The sequence below is a fragment of the Budorcas taxicolor genome, chromosome 25 (genome assembly GCF_023091745.1).
Source record: "Budorcas taxicolor isolate Tak-1 chromosome 25, Takin1.1, whole genome shotgun sequence".
Taxonomy (NCBI): domain Eukaryota; kingdom Metazoa; phylum Chordata; class Mammalia; order Artiodactyla; family Bovidae; genus Budorcas; species Budorcas taxicolor.
In genome coordinates, this window is record NC_068934.1 from 39,133,565 (window position 1) to 39,152,251 (window position 18,687).

General features: G+C 43.6%; 1 pseudogene; it reads right to left on the bottom strand.

The window, feature by feature from the left end:
- Positions 1 to 1,838: 1,838 nt before the first annotated feature.
- On the bottom strand, positions 1,839 to 16,041 carry LOC128068560 (pregnancy-associated glycoprotein 1-like; annotated as a pseudogene).
- Positions 16,042 to 18,687: the final 2,646 nt, after the last annotated feature.

An 18,687-nucleotide genomic window follows, 5' to 3' on the forward strand; every position in this document is an offset into this window, starting at 1 on the left:
GAATGTTCTACCTGTCAAGCAATTGCACTCATCTCACTTGCTAGCAAGGTAATGCTCAAAATCCTTCATGCTAAGCTTCAACACTACATGAACTGAGAGCTTCCAGATGTGCAAAGTGGTTTGAGCAATCAGAGATCAAATTGCCAACATCCATTGGATCATAGAGAAAGAAAGGGAATCCGGGAAAAATGCTTCCATCTGCTTCACTGACTATGCTAAAGCCTTTCACTGTGCAGACCACAAAAAACTGGAAAATTCTTAAGGAAATGGAAGTACCAGATCACGTTACCTGTCTCCTGAAAAGTCTGTATGTAGGTCAAAAAGTGGCAGTTAGAATCAGACGTGAAACAACTGAAACATTTAAAACTGGGAAAGAAGCGTGACAAGGTGTACACTCTCACTCTGGTTATTAACTTCTACAGGATACATCATTCAATATGCTGGACTGAATAAATCCCAAGCTGGAATATAGATTGCTGGGAGAAATATCAACATCCACAGATATGAAGATGACACTGCCCTAATGGCAGAAAGCAAAGGTGAACTAAAGAGCCTCTTGATGAGGACAGAAGACGAAAAAACTGGCTTAAAAGTCAACATTCACAGAACTCTTCACAAACATATACTCAACATTCATGGCATCTGGTCCCACCACATCATGGTATATAGATGAGGGAAAACTGGAAACAGTAGCAGATTCCCACCCCCCCCCCCCCAGCTTGGGCTCCAAAACCATTATGAACCTTGACTGCAGCCACAAAATTAAAAGACACTTGCTCCTTGGAAGGAAGAAAGGCTATGAAAAACCTGGACAGTTTATTAAAAGCAGAGACTCACTTTGCTACAGAGGTCTGTAGTGTCAAAGCTATGATTTTTCCAGTAATCACATACAGATGTGAGATCTGGACCATAAGAAAGGGTGAATGTCAAATATTTGAGCTTTTGGACTGTGGTCGTTGAGAAGATTCTTGAGAGTCCCTTATACAACAAGGAGATCAAATCAGTCAATCTGAAAGGAAATCAACCTATGACTCCTGCTGCTCAGCTGAGGCATCTATTGAGGGCCTCCAGGTGGAAAGAACGGATGCTTCCACTGTAAAAGTGCCTAACCATGGCTGCTGCTGCTGCTAGTCGTGTCTGTCGTGTCCAACTCTGTGCGACCCCATAGATGGCAGCCCAACAGGCTCCTCTGTCCCTGGGATTCGACAAGCAAGAATACTGGAGTGCGTTGCCATTTCCTTCTCCAATGCATGAAAGTGAAAAGTGAAAGTGAAGTTGCTCAGTCGTGTCCAACTCGTAGAGACCCCATGGACTGTAGCCTACCAGGCTTCTCCGTCCATGGGATTCTCTATCAACAGTACTGGAGTGGGTTGCCATTGCCTTCTCCACTAACCATGGCAGCTCCAAGCAAATAGTTTGTAGCTCCACCCCTGGAGGAAGCTCAGAAAGACTGAAGGCTCTGTGTACACTGGGTCTCCCAATACATGTGTTGCATTCTCCCCAGCAGCATTGGAGGCCAAGGAAAGAGCATTCTGGGCCCTGGAGGACAGGGATGGCTCAGGGATCTACTGGGGCCACCACTGAAAAAGTCACACTGGAAAGGACAAAGCAGGCATACGTGCCAGAGAGCTGGTGACTGGGGTGTGGGAACAAGAGGGAACCAGCTTTTCATGAAGTACCTCACCCAAAATCCTCTGGAGGAGAAGCCCAGTGATAAGATCATCTGAGATGGGATGAAGAGTCTATTTCATTACCCCTTATAATTCCTCTGACTGAGGACGTGGTGGAGTTGGTGGGTCATCACAAATTCTTCCACGGCCTAGATCATCTGCCAGTCACTATCCTTGGGGCTGCCTCTCCTCAGCTTCTGTCATGGAGTTCTGGAGGAAATTGACAATCATGTGTGCTGCTCGGTCAGGGCCAAAGACCATGTAAAGCCAGTCATAAGACACCATGTCCCTGCCAGGATGGCTGATCTGGGTCTGTACATGTGATCTGAGGTGGGACACTCAGAGAACACCCATGAACTCTGATGTCTGCAAACTTCTTTCCTTAGTAGGTGATGCCTTCGGGATTTAAAACCCTAGGGTAGGTAGCTTGGACTTCCTCACTAGGTGTAGAAGCCTTAAGGAAGAAAGTTGCCAGGCTAAGAACATCAAAGAAGACCAAAAGGAAAGAGCGAGGGTGAGAGAGAATTGATGACTTCTGATTTCTTGGGTCCAGTCACTGAGATCTTTGTATTTGCTCTTATTCTTGTGTCCTGGATTCCCAGAACATTTCAATGAGTCTACCTTTTCCCTGAAGCAAGTTAGAGTTGGGCTCCTCTCAATTTTGATTCAGACTTGCTTCTAAATCCTTTACTCTCAGACACAAACAGAGGCAACTATTTGTTTCAGCACCATTATGATTGAAACACTTTATTCTTTACTGAGAATAGGGTGTGCAGACCACCAAATACAATTCACCAACATCCTTAGCAGGAATACCCAAAGTGTGAGTGGGTGCATGTTAGGAGCATCCTTACTGATTCCTGAACCACTCCAAGCATATACACTGCCAGTGCCAGGCCAATCCTGTCATTTCTTCTATCAAAGACTGAGGAATACACCCTCAGGAAGACGTCTCCCAGGATCCAGGTCTCTGTAGATGGATTCACTCTGTTCTCTTGAAAGGTGGCATAGCAGTGGCCTCTATCATCCTGGGGGAGTCTGCTGGGGTCCAGTCCCGGTGGATCCAGGGTAATTCGAAGTGTGGATGGCATGGGTGAGGAAAAAATTATTTATTTATTTAATTAGAAATATAAGATTAGATTAGGAAGAAATACTGTAGTAGGAAAATTTAGTGGAGAAAAGAGGCTGAATAACTTGGTTTACGTGGAAAGCCAATAAAGTTCCAGGCAAGGAGCTTGCACCATCTATGTTAGGCCACCAGCATCTTCTTGAATAGCAGGGGATGCCCCACCTTGGGCTCCCTCTTGTGTGGATCTTAGAAGCCAGGGCCAGTAAGTATACATGGTGAGCCTTCTCGCCCCAGATGGGAATTTAGACAGAAAATAGAGTAAAGAGGAGACACAGGGGAAACCAGTACAGAGACTGGCCCATCCCTTATTGTCCAGAAAGGACTTTTATACCCTTTTTTGTACATAGACATCAATGGATAACATAAAATTATGCAGCATCAGCAGCCCTGACTCTTATCAAAACCTAGCTTTGCTCTCTGCATACATAGTTGTATACACAGGTCTTAGGTGATTTATATCATCTTCTAGCCAGAGGGCCAATTAACATTTTACAGCCATTTTTCTGATAAGGGTTTGTCAACCAGAAGACTTATTTGTGTTGATCTTCCCAAAGTCTGGTGCCACTCTCAGCACTAAATAAAGTTACATTCTTATATAGCAAGGACACAAGAGGAGTGCAGTGATATATAACAAAGAAAAATAATTAACTCAAAAGTCTAGTGTTGCTAACATCAAAGTTACTACATTCCTATTTCTATATCCCTATTACATTGATTAATATCCTTTAGGTGCCTAAATGATTAAGAGTATGAAGGTCTGGCAGCAATTATTGAGTCAACAGTGAAATCCATCACCAATATGATTTTTAGCTCTTTAGAAAAGGCTCTGTATCTTTAAGATGCTTTAAGCTTAGTGACTCTTGAGGTTGGGGGGCTGTAAGCAATCCACAGGTTGTATAAGTTCAGGGGAACCTGTTAGGCAAGTTAGAGAGCTATCAGAGGGGATTTTAAGCTGAGACATTCTTTTGCAGGCGAATGAAACCCTGAATTAACTTTTTCCAGAGAGTGTCAGAAGAGTAGAAAAGCAAAATACAATAAGGCAGGCATAATTTGCTTTCTTTTGGGGAGGGGGGAGTAGATGCTCAGGGAAACTCAGGGGGAACTCCTGAGGCCTGACTCGCCTTGCCCATCAGGCCTCTCCGCATGAGCTTGTCATGGGTGGGATTCCTCATGCTGGCTCCCAGCATCTCCCCCTTTTTTGTTTTTGTTTTTTTTAAACAATCAGGTGTAATTCAGTCATGAGATTCCAAATGCTCTGCTGAAGAATCCTGACAATACAAGGAAGAATGATTATGAGGAGCAAGATTATAGCACCCATAGCAACATAACTAGAAACAGTAGACAGAATAGTCTTTCCAGAAATGAAGTTAGAGAAGGTGTGGAAAAAGTCTTTGGCTTCTCCTGTGGCGGTAAAATCTAATTGGGAGTTTTCCAAGGCCTGAATCTGATTATGAAGTTTCCCTAAGTCTAAACTAACATCTGAGCTGTTCCAAACACCTAAAATATGATTTTTGATACTTTCCCATTCAAAATCTGTCTCATTTACTTTCAGGGATGTAACACATATCCACCGGTAGTCAGCAACATGAAAGAGCAATTTTTACTTTCAGACTCTGTAATTCAGTCCCAATATGCATTATTGCTTCTTCTAGGGCATCAACCCTCATTTCTAGTTTCCTATCTGTAACTTCCTGTGTTGCCAGCCTTAAAGAAACATTTTTGGACATAGTACCAACATATTGGGCAGTATGCACTTGTTGAGTCAATGATATTGCTGCCACAGTAACAGAAGTAATTGCAGTTACCAAAGCTGATATTCCCAAAATAAGTAAGCCCACAAGCCGTTGTGTCCACATTAAATCTTGTAGCTGTTGCAGCACAGTAAGGCCATGGTTATCATACCAATACGTGGTTACAGTTACAGGTACCATGAGATAGGGTGGACGTTTTAAAACCATAAAAGAGCAAACATTATATGGAGGAGTTAAACAAGATGAAAGCATATATTGTTCACAAGTCACTACATTAGGCCCATTTGTACATTAAGTTTTCTGGAATCATTGGTGAAAAGAAAAACATAAGGAGAGGATAAACAAGCCAAAATAGAGTAAATAGAGTCATTTTCTGGTTGGAGTTTGCGTTGCAGCAGTGTCAGTCCCACTGGGATCTCGATGTTTATCTTGCCTCTCCTGCCAGCAGGAGCGGTGGCCCTCGCCCCACCTTTCGCTGAACCGGCGTTGGCCCTAGCGGCGGCCAAGCGACATGAAAAAATTTGAGCAAATAGTATACAGTTATCATATATCTCTTTCCCCCATCAATCCTCTATCCCATAGTTTTGCAGATGGATGCTGGGCTGCTACCAGCCATAAGCACAGCATACTGGGTCCTGTCAGTCAGTCAGGCTGGCCCTGCCCATGGCTGTTTCATGCGGTGGTGGCGGCAGAGGTGTTCCCTTTTGGTTTTTTGTGGTCATGGCAGTGGAGGAACCAGGTGCCTGGGGGACTGCAGCATGACGAATCAGCCTGTTTGGGAACCAAACTGAAGAATCTGTGTCCTGTGGAAAAAATATAAACACCTCCTTGACCGCCAGTTAATTTTGGGTTGGGATCTTTTTATTGTCTGGAGAGGAGGTCTTTTCACGTTACTGACGGCTTTACAATATATTGTTCCAGACGAATCCGCATTTAACTTATTACAAAGAGAGCATGTTGTAAAATCTGATGGGGGAAAACTATACTTAATTTATTCTTTCTTAATTTTTGAATGAACAAAGCATGTGAGGGTAAATGATGCAAGATTTGACGACAGTAATTTCCTATAGCAATCTGCCAATCATCATCAAACATTAGAAGAGCATCAAGTTGTTCTCTGTTATATGGAATTATAATTTTTGATGGCTCTTTACTAAACAATTTAATAAATCAATATACTTGAATTAATCTTTATAATTAATATATATATTGCAGCAATACAACATGCACACAACTAATACCAACCAACACAAACCAATGCATTGTAATAATACGTCTCACACACAAAATATAATTATACAGTATATAAAACATATGTTATCACAGCACTCCAATCTATACCAATTAATATCAGCCACATTCATATTATATTACTGCAACATATACATTATGTATATATAATTATACAGTATATATTCAATATGCATATATATAGTATACATATTAATTTATATACAAATCAGCATGAGCCCTTACCTGTGATGCCCCCCAATATCCAGACTCAGCATAATTCTTTGTTTTATTTCCTGTTTTTGGTAACTATCAAGGAGTTTTCTCAGCAGCAGGGGATAAGATAGTTCATCCAAAACCAAAGAGGGCCAAGACATGAGGTTGCCATGAGGAAGGGTATGGTGAGTGTAGGACTGGGAGTTGGGGAAACAGAGAAATGAAGAACAACAAAGTCCTACTGTAGAGCATAAAGAACTATATTCAATATTTAGTGATAAATCACATGAAAAAGAATAAGAAAATATATATATTTATGTGTATAACTGAGTCACATTGCTGTGCAGCATAACTTAATGCAACAATGAAGATTAGCCACACTTCAATAAAATTATTTAGAAAAGAACAAGTGCTTCCATAGCTCTCCTCACTCCCTGTTTCTTTCCTTCTGACTCCTACTCCTTGATTTCTCTGCAGAGAATGCTGGTTCTCCTCCTGCATCACCACAATCCATACTTTCTTAAAAAAAAACTTTATTTTGTATTGGAGTATAGCTTGTTAACAATATTCTGAGTTTCAGGTGTACAAAAAAGGAACTCAACCATATGTATCCGGGTATCCTAGTCCCAAAGACACCCCTCCCATCCTGGCTGTCATATAACTTAGTGGAGTTCTCTGTGCTACATAGCAACTCATTGTTGGTATTCCATCTTAAATAGAGTAGGGCACACAATACTTTATTGAAGACTAAACTCAGGAACTCTGAGAAACCTGCTTCAGCTCAGACTCGCCCTCTTTGGCCACTCCAGGCTTGGTTTGGTAACATACTCTGGTTCCCCATCCCTACTGGTCAGTCCATAGCCCTCATCACCCCTAGTAAGTAACCAGTGCCCCAGTGCAGACCACTTTGACATGCCATTTGCATGGAATCCAGTACAGTTTGCCCAGAACCAAGGAACCCTCCATATGGCTCAATGAGTTTGTGGTTTTAGAATTCCTGAAATTCCCTCTCTTCCTCAAAGCCTTCTTTGAGCCCATCAGCCTGCTCTGAAGGCCCGCTGGGAGTTGACATGAAGCCTCCACCCTGTGGTGGGGCTGAGCAGTCACTGTGTACCCTTTAATCACATTAGCATCCAACCTCCCGACAGAGGGGTCGGGTACCCCAACTCACAAAGGAGGCAACTGGCAAGAGCAAGGGAAAGATGCAACCGAGTATTAGGCTGACCATATAATTTATCATCCAAAGCAGGAAAACATTGAGAAGGGAAGGGAGACTGTTAACTTATGCTGGGAGAGCACACTGGGACTGTCCCCAGCCATTCTCCTTGTAACATGGGCTATTTCAGGGACTGCTAGTGCTGAATTTCATGCTCATGCACCTACAAGTTCAGATTGAAATGAAGCTCTTTGAGAACTGAGGACCTTAGTGCTCCCCTCTCCCTGACTCCCACCATGCCATATTGCGTGGCCTCTCCACATTATTTCAGGAAGATCAGTGTCCCACACGTCCATTTACTCTCAAGTGATTGGTTTTGTGGGAGGCACTGGACCAGTCACAGGGATCAGCAGCATCTGCAATTGTGTGACATGGCCTCCAGAGGGCGTCCTCCTCTCAGAAGCAGCCCAAGGGTTCCGGCAAGCTCTAGTTTGAGAACCAACCCTCAGTATTGTCCCCTCATCTTGAGGATGTAGACTCGACCTGGCACTGGGTAGTTGATACCATTGATGGTGAAGATAATAGAGGGCAGTGTACTGACCACAGAACATGAAATGTAGTGCTGTTAGAGAGAGAGGGAGAGAGGCTGGCCATGGTGATCCTTGTTGTGTGTGGAGACTGGGAGTGACCCTGGGCCATGACCTTTCACCTGGGAACCGTGTGGAGTGGTGCTGATGAGCTTCTGCATGTTATTGACCAGTGTATCTGGTCCTTCGATAAATGCTGCTCTGGTGTCAACAATGGCCTCACAGCCACAGGAACAAGCAATAATCTGTCTTTTCATGGAGATGCTGAGAGACAACAGAAGAAAGTGGGTACCAAGGTCACTGTGAGTCTCCCCAGAGTTGTCACCTTCCCGACTATCTCCTAAACAGCCCGTCTCTCGCCCTCTTTTCCTTTGCTCTCGATACAACACCTTTTTTGACATCCTCAAATGCAATACTGGAATACACTAGAATATTTTGTACCTTAACACAAGCTGGCCTCCCTTCCTAGAAGACTCCAGTCCCCTTTGACTAGCAAATTTCTTCTCATCTTCTAGCTTAATTGTATTGTTTTTGGGAAGTCTTTCCCCTTGTGTTTATCAGTCTCCTGTCTTGGTCACTCTCTATAGACCCTGCCTCATGTCTGCTGGTGCTACTACTGCTAACTCACTTCAGTCATGTCCGATCTGTGCAACCTCATAGAGGGCAGACCACCAGGCTCTTCTGTCCCTGGGATTTTCCAGGCAAGAGTACTGGAGTGGGTTGCAATTGCCTCCTCCTCCTCATGTCTAGCATGTGCCAAAGTCACAATTCACTATGTGGGCGAGTCACTTCATGTACATCTGCCTTCTTAGATGTGAGGGCGAGTTTTATTATCCTTGTCTCCCTAAAGTGCCTGGTACACAGTGGATGTCCAATGCTTGTCTGTTCAATGAGTGAATGAAGACTGAGAAAACAAGAAACTTCCAGATAGCTGTATCAGATGGGGAACAAACAACGGGTTGCACACAGAGTGAAGATGGAGATTCGCAGGGGCAGCAGATTCTCATAGAGGGGGAGAAAGGGGCTCCTCTGGGAGAGGGTGTCTGCCAGCACTACTCCTACAACCAGCTCAGACCCTGAGACCCTGACCAGGAAATATATGACTAGCCCACAGAAACTCCAAAGGACAGGTCAGCTTTTCTCTGAGGGTATCACACAGAATCTTATCAATTATGCCTCTTGTCCTCAGGTCACTCCTGGATCCCACCTACCTGATTTTCTGTTATATCCCCTGTCCCACTGTGTGCCCAAGAATGTGGGGTGTCTTTTTTATTATTTGTTTTCATGTCTTAAGACTGCAGCATCCTCTCTCCACTGCTGGGTAGCTGCTCCCTAAGAAGACTAGTTTTCCCTTTTCTCATGACTGTTCCTGTTTTTTAAATGACATTAATCTGTACTGAGCACTCCCTATGTCCTAGGTAGCCCTGGACTGTTGATCATCTTATCATAACTTTATTCAAGCTGGAGAAATTCTCCCTAATCCTCTGTTCATGACACTGTAGAGTCCTCTAATCATGCTTCCCACCTCAGAGGGCAGTTGGTTCAGCCCTCTTCCAGCTACAAAGAGCTCTCTGGTGCCTTTTAGGATCCTGGTCAGAGCACTGGTCAGAATGCCGGGGGATTATGAAACCATGGCTTGTTTGTGTATTTATGTGCTTGTGAGTTTGTATGTGTGTTTGTATGTGTCTCTGTGTGTGCCTGTGTGTCTCTGACTAGCTATGCATATTTTTATGTGTTGCTGTGTATGTTTGTATGTGTCTGCTCATGTGTTTCCATGTGTCCATGTGTCTGTCTGTATCATTGTGGGTGGTGTATATATCTGTGTGACTGTGTGTCTGAGAATGCATTTGAGTGTGTCTGCCTGTGTCCATGTACAGTAGTGGGAACATCACTTGGGCTGACCCTCAGAGGGAGAGGCTTACTGGTCCATGTGTACAATCCAGTCACTCACTTGGATCAATTGTACCCAGTTAAGCTCTCCCTCATAGTAGCGGTGGTCTACCCCACCAAACATCAGCACACTGCCCTCCTGCTCATCTCTGTAGAGTGAAGAGAGGGGGGAATCCTTGGAGGACAGTAACAACAGCACAGTCTGAGAGCTGCGGTTGTCCACCCATCAAGGCACTAATAAGGTCCCCATGTATAGATGCAGAAATTGAATCTAGGAGAGATTGAAATCCAGACTGAGGTCTGTTACTGGCTTATGAGTAGAACAGAGGAGGTTAGAAGCTGAATCACTTGGCTGGGCTCCACCCACTATGTCTTCTGAAGACCCCCTGGACCTCCAGCGACCTGAGTACTCAGACACCATCAGAGGACAGGGTGCTGAAACATTTTGGCTTTCCCCTTGTCCACCTGTCATTTTTCAGGAAAATCAAGGCCTGGGACTTCTAAGGGTGTGGGTTCAGGTCACAGTCAGAAGGGACCCCACCTCTGCTCTCCCTGTCTTGAAATACCTCATATTTCTTGATCAAGGGGTCCCACACTTTCGTGTCTCACACTTTCATTTCTCACTGGCTCCTACAAATTGGGTAGCTGGTCCTGGGCTCCCAGTGAAATGCTAATGAGGAAGGAAAGATATCCACCATCATTCTTCTTCCTTCCTTATCAAATTCATAAGCAAATCTAATGCCTTTTCATTCAACTTGTTTTCTGTTGCCTTCCATTAGCCTTCCTCCTCACTCACCCCCATAGACCAAGTTACTGGTCTTGAGCCCAGGAGTAGGGTTGTGTTCCAATAAAATTTTATTTATAAAAGCCAGGGGTGAAGCCAGGTAGGGTCCTAGGGTCATAATTATCCTTGGTTAGATTATCCCTCAAGATACTCCTTTATCAAGTGTTCTCTAATTTTTGTGCAACTGAAAGCATCTTAAAGCTAATCTGGAGAAAAGTATTGTAAATCTCAGACTTAGTTGCTCAAGAAGGAAAAAAGAGGCTCAAAAGTGGCACCTTGATTCTTCAGCTTGTCAAATATGGAGGTGGCTCCAGAGAAGGATATGTTGGGGTAGTTCAAGCCCAAGACACCATCAAAAGTTATATCCTCAAACCCATATTCCACTGTGCTTGGACCAAATGGTGAGTACATACAAGGTCCCCAGTCTGTGGGAGGGAAGAGTGTTCCCACTTACAGATACATGAACTGGGGCTAGGACAGGGCTGGGGTGCATTGCCATTAGATCCTCAGAGAAGAATTGAGGCTGGGCTCTGTCTTCAGTGGCCTGCAGACGGTTAGATCAAGCTGGAAGGGGCAGAGGATGGATTTGGGTTCCATTTGAGAGAGGCTGTGAATTTTATCACATCTGCCCCTCTGAAAAACACCACCTGAGTGAGTCAAATTGGCCTTGTGGCTTCTGTACAGGTGGGGCAACCAAGAATCAGGCCTGGTCCCACTGGTGCCACCTTATGGACAAAACAATTGAGACCAAGATAGCCTTCTCTTCGGCATCACTGTGACCTAATGAGAGGAATGGACTGCATTCTCTGTAATATACTGAGGATTCTGCATCTGTCCAGGAAGACAGAAGCCAAAAACACAATCTTGTTTGCAGGGTTCTATGAAATTGCTGTCTGGGGAATTAACTTTTTGGGATATTTGTATATTTCTGCGAGTGTGTATGAGAGACAAAAAGAGAGAGGGGAACTACTGAAGTATTTTGGGGGAGGCAGGCCATAGGTTTATTAGACTCTGAAGGGTCTTCTAGAGTGAGAACTCATTCATCAGGCCCCTTGACTTCTCAGTTCTCCAGTTTCCCATTCTGGATACCTGAAGCACCTGACTGCCTCCAGGGTCCCCAGATCAGTTTTATCCTGTCCCCAAACACCCCTCAACAACTTCAGTTCTGAAGCCTAACTCCACCACTTACCACATTTGTGCCCTCAGCAAGGCCCTTTCTGTCTGCACCTCAGTTTCCTCATATGTCTCATGAGCTAATCAGATCACCTACTGTGTGGGGTTGTTGCAGGATTAAAACAGTTATCACCTGAAAGTGCCTGGAAGAGTCTGTTAATATAAAAGTGGGTGTTTTTATGCCTTATTCTCACTCCCAGCAAAATGAACCATGAACTTCTCATGGGCAGAGGAGCTGCAAGTCCACATCTCAGGCCACTCCCTGGGTTAGCTAATTTGTTTGCTCATGTGTCACCACGGGCACTGTCTCCCCCGAGACATGATCCTGTGGATAAGATGGCCAATATCTACAGGAGCTAGGCTAGGAAGGGTCCTGCCAGATGGTCCTGCATCTGTTTTGCAAGCAGTCGTCACTCCATAGCCAGTCCTGCCTCAGCATTTGTTACACTGTTACCCGAACTGTGTTATGAGCAACAACTCCTATCATTCTCCCAGATCGATAGGTGATGCTGAAGGTCTTTTTGGTAAGCCGGAAGGTGGAAGAATGAATATGTCTGAACCTAATCTGTGTAGCTGCAGACATAAGAGATGAGTGTCATCAGGTGCCAAGGATGGAAACAGGGCGGCAGGGCAAGTTAACGATGGTCTGGGTAGGGGGTGTCTGTACTCACAACAGGTTGAGCTGTTGCAAAAGACAGAGGGCACCCACAAGTCAGATGAGCCTGTGTCAAATATAACCTGGAATCCTATAGGGGTGTTCCATTGGTGATGTTACCCACATAGAGTATCTACAGGGAGAAGGAGGGAGTGGGTTAGTGCAGAACTGGCTACCCTCTATTCCTACACTGATGTTTCACTCTGGATGTGAAATATCTCTTGAGATCACTTTCTAACTACCGTGCAGCTCACAGACTTTGGTCACAGAGGTATCTGCATTTTATATATTTTTTCCTGTGCTACATTTTATGCAGGATATTGACTCTATGACCAGGCTTTTAAGTGGCACCTCCTGCATGGGAAGCCAAGAGGCATAACCACTGGAGTTCCAAGACCGCTGGACACCCAGGGAAGTCCTGGTGCCTTCATTTGAGAAGCTCTGTACTCTCTTCAAACCCAACCATAGCACCCGCTTCTCCAGGAGGTCATTTTTGAGCAACCCCAGCCACTCCCTCTAGACTCAGACCACATCCAATCAACACCACAGAGGTGACCCTTTCATTTGACATGTATTTACTCTTTGCCTATCTCTCAGGCTGGCATGGGCATTCTTGGAGACAAAATAAGCCCTTTGTCTAATCTAAAAACAGTAACCACTGTGGTTCTTATGGCCATACATGGAATATAGGTTCAGTAAATTTTTACTGCTGTCGTACTTGCATCTGTGGAAAATGAATTATTCCTCTGCCTCGGGATTCACAATTGCTTTGCAGTTTGTTCTACCTTTTGATCAGTGATAGTTCACACTTCATCTGTAACTGAGTGGCTCACTTAGTTCAGAAGGAACAATTGCCCTCAAACTAATGACACATCTTTGACACAGAAATGTATATTTACCTGCCACCTGGTAATTTCCAGGCCCAGCCACAAAGACCAACAGTTGAGGATGAGAGTGCCTTCTCCTCTGGGTGGGGTCCCTGTTTTCCAGAGTTTCTGTCTCCTGCAGGAACCTCAACCTCAACATCCCACCTGACACCTCCAGATGAGCCCCATTGCTTGGCTAGAGCACCAGGGGGCGCTGTGGAGTACCATCCTCCCATAATATGTAGAGTGCATCATGAGAAACGCTGGGCTGAAAGAAGCACAAGCTGGAATCAAGATTGCAAGGAGAAATATCAATAACCTCAGATATGCAGATGACACCACCCTTATATCAGAAAGTGAAGAGGAACTAAAAAGCTTCTTGATGAATGTGAAAGATGAGAGTGAAAAAGTTGACTTAAAGCTCAGCATTCAGAGAGAGAAGGTCATGGCATCTGGTCCCATCACTTCATGGGAAATAGATGGGAAAACAGTGGAAACAGTGTCAGATTTTATTTTTTGGGGCTCCACACTCACTGCAGATGGTGATTGCAGCCATGAAATTAAAAGACACTTACTCCTTGGAAGAAAAGTTATGACCAACCTAGATAGTGTATTGAAAAGCAGAGATAATACTGTGCCAACAAAGGTCTGTCTAGTCAAGGCTATGATTTTTCCAGTGGTCATGTATGGATGAGAGAGTGGGACTGTGAAGAAGGCTGAGCACCACAGAATTGATGCGTTTGAATTGTGATGTTGGAGAAGACTATTGATAGTCCCTTGAACTGCAAGGAGATCCAACCAGTCCATTCTGAAGGAGATCAGCCCTGGCATTTCTTTGGAAGGAATGATGCTAAAGCTGAAGTTTCAGTACTTTGGACACCTCATGCGAAGAGTTGACTCATTGGAAAAGACACTGATGCTGGGAGAGATTGGGGGCAGGAGGAGAAGGGGACGACCGAGGATGAGATGGCTGGATGGCATCATGGACTTGATGGACACGAATCTGAGAGAACTCCAGGAGACGGTAATGGACAGGGAGGCCTAGCGTGCTGTGATTCATGGGGTCGCAAAGAGTCGGACACGACTGAGCGACTGAACTGACCTGAACCATGGTAAAACATAGTTTTGAATACAGGTTCTGTTTTGCTATCTTGGGTAAATCATATGATCATGAGTTGTCTCAGTCTCCTCTTTGGTAAAATGGTGGAAATAGCATTACAAACCCTCCAAATAGGATATCTTTGGGATAAGTGAAGTGATGGATATAAGGTATCTGATAAATTGGAAGTCTCAACAATGACAGCCATTAGCATTGTTGTTGCCATCCCCTTCATTCCTTCTCATAGAACCTCAAGGAAGGAGTTAGAAGGGGGACTCTTATACTCTTTTACAAGGGAGCAATTTGAAATGCAAGAGATTTCTGAGTTAGCTGTGGTCACACTGCTTGTCAGATATAAAACAGTGTATCTTTCTCCAAGTTGAAAGATAAGAGAGAGTTGAAAGAAGAATCCAAGATATAGGGAACAAGTAAGGGAAATTCAGAGGCTTGAGAAGGAAGAGTCAAATGAAAAATTAAAAGCAAACAACACAAAGAGAAATAGACTCCCAGTGACTTCCAAAGAGAAGGAGAGATAAATGACAGTGATACAGCGATGCAGACATAGGCATATACACAGTAAAGTAGACAGGGAAAAAAGAGGACATGTTGAATAAAATGTAGAAATGCTATTCCACAGGACCACATCGACATCTTCATAGACTGTGCACTGAACAGTTGCAAGGAGTTGCGAATTGAATATGTCATGACATGACTGGACCCCAATATTTGTGCAACCTAACCAAAACCTTGGGATCCACAGTTCCTATAGCAAGTTATTTATCAATAAGTAAGAGTTGAGCTTTAAGACTCTTAGGGAAATATTCCATTCCCTTCTAAACCTGATGGCTGAAAGAATAATCAGATGAAAAGAAAAATCCGAGAAAGGAATATGATGTGGCTTACAGTCCCCATACTTACTGGACTATGCACTTTGAGAAGGCCACCAGCTCGAGGAGCACAAGCCACTTGATGCTTTTTCCCTGGCTCCAACTACTCAGGGAAGTTTGGGTTCTTAGTATGTAGTGGTGACTGGGAGCCCCTAGTTATATATGCTCTGACCTACCTGAGTTTTCCCGTCTAGGCCACTAAAAGATCTGAAAAAAAACACAAAGCTCTTGATAAAATCTTTACCTACATCAGTGTCCTTGGTGAGTAGCCTTTGAAACTTCTAAGAATACAGATAATTGAACTCTAATCCCTTCCTTGAAGCTTGGCTGGAAAATAAAACTAATCTCCATGGACAGCTAAAAAGACAGAGAACTTTGCCTACTTGGAGAAAAAACGGCTAAGAACATCATCAAAATGGATACTAGGGGCCATGCTTGACATTCGTGGTTTCATATCATCTTCTTAGGCACTTCATGAGATATGCATTGCTGTCTTCATTGGAAAGGAGATTGCTAGGAGGATAAATTGTCAAATGGCAAAGTGAAGACTTCAGGGACAGCCTAGGGACATACAACTGGCTTTAGTAGTGAGTCTAATGGCAGACATCAGGGACACCTATGCCAGGCTGCATCAAAGATTTAGGGCAGAGCAGTACTTCAGTTGCATGGTTTCAGTATTGAAAGAAATGTCATATGCATCCACAAGATATTTCATAACATCGAACAAATGTACAAGGAAAAACTGTGCTAGGTTCTGGGTTAAAGGCTTCAAAGACAAAGTTGATCAAGACAAAAATATTCTTTATCTTAAGAGAGCTAGAAGTCAAGTTCTCACAAACTCATGGCCCCAGGAAGCAGGAGATATGATACTAGGACTAGGTGGCCATGTTGGAATCTGGGCAACACAGGCCTTACCTCTGGGAGTAGACTTTCCTCCACTTCACCCATGCTGGAAAGAAGGCCAGTTGGCCATGTTTTCAAGAGAATCAGAAGTTTGGATATTTATGCACAATCCACTGATTTTAAGGGTAGCAACTAATTCCCCCCCACCCCCCAAAAAAAAAAAAAATGTGGGAGCGAAATGTCCAGAGAGTTGTGCTGGAATCAGCCTTCAGTCTCTGCAATATTTTTGTTTCTGGCCTAGACTGGGGAGTGCAGTAGGGACAGAGAGGAATTTAATTCATGTTGGTTGATTTAAAAAGAGACTGAATGCATACTAAACATGCTGACTTATTGGAAAAGACCCTGATATTAGGAAAGACTGAAGGCAAGAGGAGAAGCGGAAGAAAGGATGAGATGCTTGGATGACATCACCAAATTGATGGACATGAGCTTGAGCAAGCTCCGGGAGTTCATGGTGGATAGGGAAGCCTGACATGCTGCAGTCTATGGCGTTGCAAAGAGACGGACACAACTGACAGACTTAAACTAACTGAACAAATTGAGAACAGAGACTAATAAATCTAATTTCATCAGGTTGTTGACTAGCTACCTATAACACCACATTACTTAAGTGGCTTTAAAATTCAGACTTATGACTCTACATTGAGAGTGGAATATCTTCTAAGGAAAAAACAAAAATACTGTCCATCAAAAACAAAACCAAAGAAAACCAAAAGTAAAAAAGGAAAGAAATCTGACACTATATTCAACAACTTCAGTGCAGTTCAGTTGCTCAGTCGTATCCAACTCTTTGTGAGCCCATGAACAGGAACACACAAGGCCTCCTTGACCATCACCAACTTCCGGAGCCCACACGTACTCCATCGAGTTGGTGATGCCATGCAACCATCTCATCCTCTGTCATCCCTCTCCTCCTGCCCTCAATCTTTCCCAACATCAGGGTCTTTTCAAATGAATCAGATCTTTGCATCAGGTGGCCAAAGCATTGGAGTTTCATCTTCAGAATCAGTCCTTCCAGTGAACATTCAGGACTGATTTCCTTTAGGATTGACTGGTTGGATCTCCTTGAAGTCAAAGGGACACTCAAGCATCTTCTCCAACACCACCGTTCAGAAACATCAATTCTTCGGGGCTCAGCCTTCTTCACAGTCCAACTCTCACATCCATACATGACCACTGGAAAACCATAGCCTTGACTACATGGATTTGTTGACATAGTGGTGTCTCTGCTTTTCAATATGCTGTCTACATTGCTCTCAACTTTCCTTCCAAGATGTAAGCCTCTTTTAATTTCATGGCTGCAGTCACCATCTACAGTGATTTTGGAGCCCAGAAAAATGAAGTCAAACACTGTCTCCACTGTTTCCCCATCTATTGGCCATGAAGTGATGGGACCAGATACCATCATATTACTTTTCTAAATGCTGAGCTTTAAGACAACATTCTCACTCTCTTCTTTCACCTTCATCAAGAGGTTCTTTATTCTTCTTCACTTTCTGCAATAGTGTGGTGTCATCTGCATATCTGAAGCTGTTGATATTTCTCCCAAAAATCTTAATTCCAACCTGTGCTTCCTCCAGCCCAGCGTTTTCATGATGTACTCTGCATATAAGTTAAATAAGCAGGGTACCAATATACAGCCTTGACGTTCTCCTTTCTTATTTGCAACCAGTCTGTTGTTCCATATACAGTCCTAACTGTTACTTCCTGACCTGCATACAGGTTTATCAAGAGACAGGTCAGGTGGTCTGGTATTCCCATCACTTTCAGAATTTTCTACAGTTTATTGTCATCCACACAGTCAAAGGCTTTGGCATAGTCAGTAAAGCAGAAGTAGGTGTTTTTCTGGAATTCTCTTGCTGTTTCGATAATCCATCTGATGTTGGTAATACGATCTCTGGTTCCTCGGAATTTTCTAAAATCAGCTTGATCATCTGGAATTTCACGGTTCACGTATTGCTGAAACCTGGCTTGGAGAATTTTAAGCATTACTTTACTAGCATGTGAGATGAGTGCAATTGTGCTGTGGTTTGAGCATTCTTCGACACTGCCTTTCTTTGGGATAGGAATGAAAACTGACCTTTTCCAGTCCTGTGGCCACTGGTGAGTTTTCCACATTTGTTGGCATATTGAGTACAGCACTTTCACAGCATCATCTTTTAGGATTTGAAATAGCTCAACTGGGATTCCATCACCTCCACCAGCTTTGTTCATAGTGATGCTTCTTAAGGCCCATTTGACTTCACATTCCAGGATGTCTGGCTTGAGATTAGTGATCACACCATCGTGATTATGTGAATAGTGAAGATCTTTTTTGTATAGTTCCTCTGTGTATTCTTGCCACCTATTCTTAATATCTTTTGCTTTGGTTAGGTCCATACAATTTCTTTCCTTTATTGAGCTCATCTTTGCATGAAATATTCCATTGGTATCCCTAATCTTGCCATCTCTTCTTAATATTGTCTGCTTTTGTTAGGTCCATATCATTTATGTCCTTTACCGAGCCCATCTTTGTATGAAATTTTCCCTTGGTATCTCTAATTTTCTTGAATAGATCTCTACTTTTTCCCATTCTGTTCTTTTCTTCTATTTCTTTGCACTGACCGCTGAAGAAGGCTTTCTTATCTCTTCTTGCTATTCTTTGGAACTCTGCATTCAGATGTTTATATCTTTCCTTTTCTCCTTGGCTTT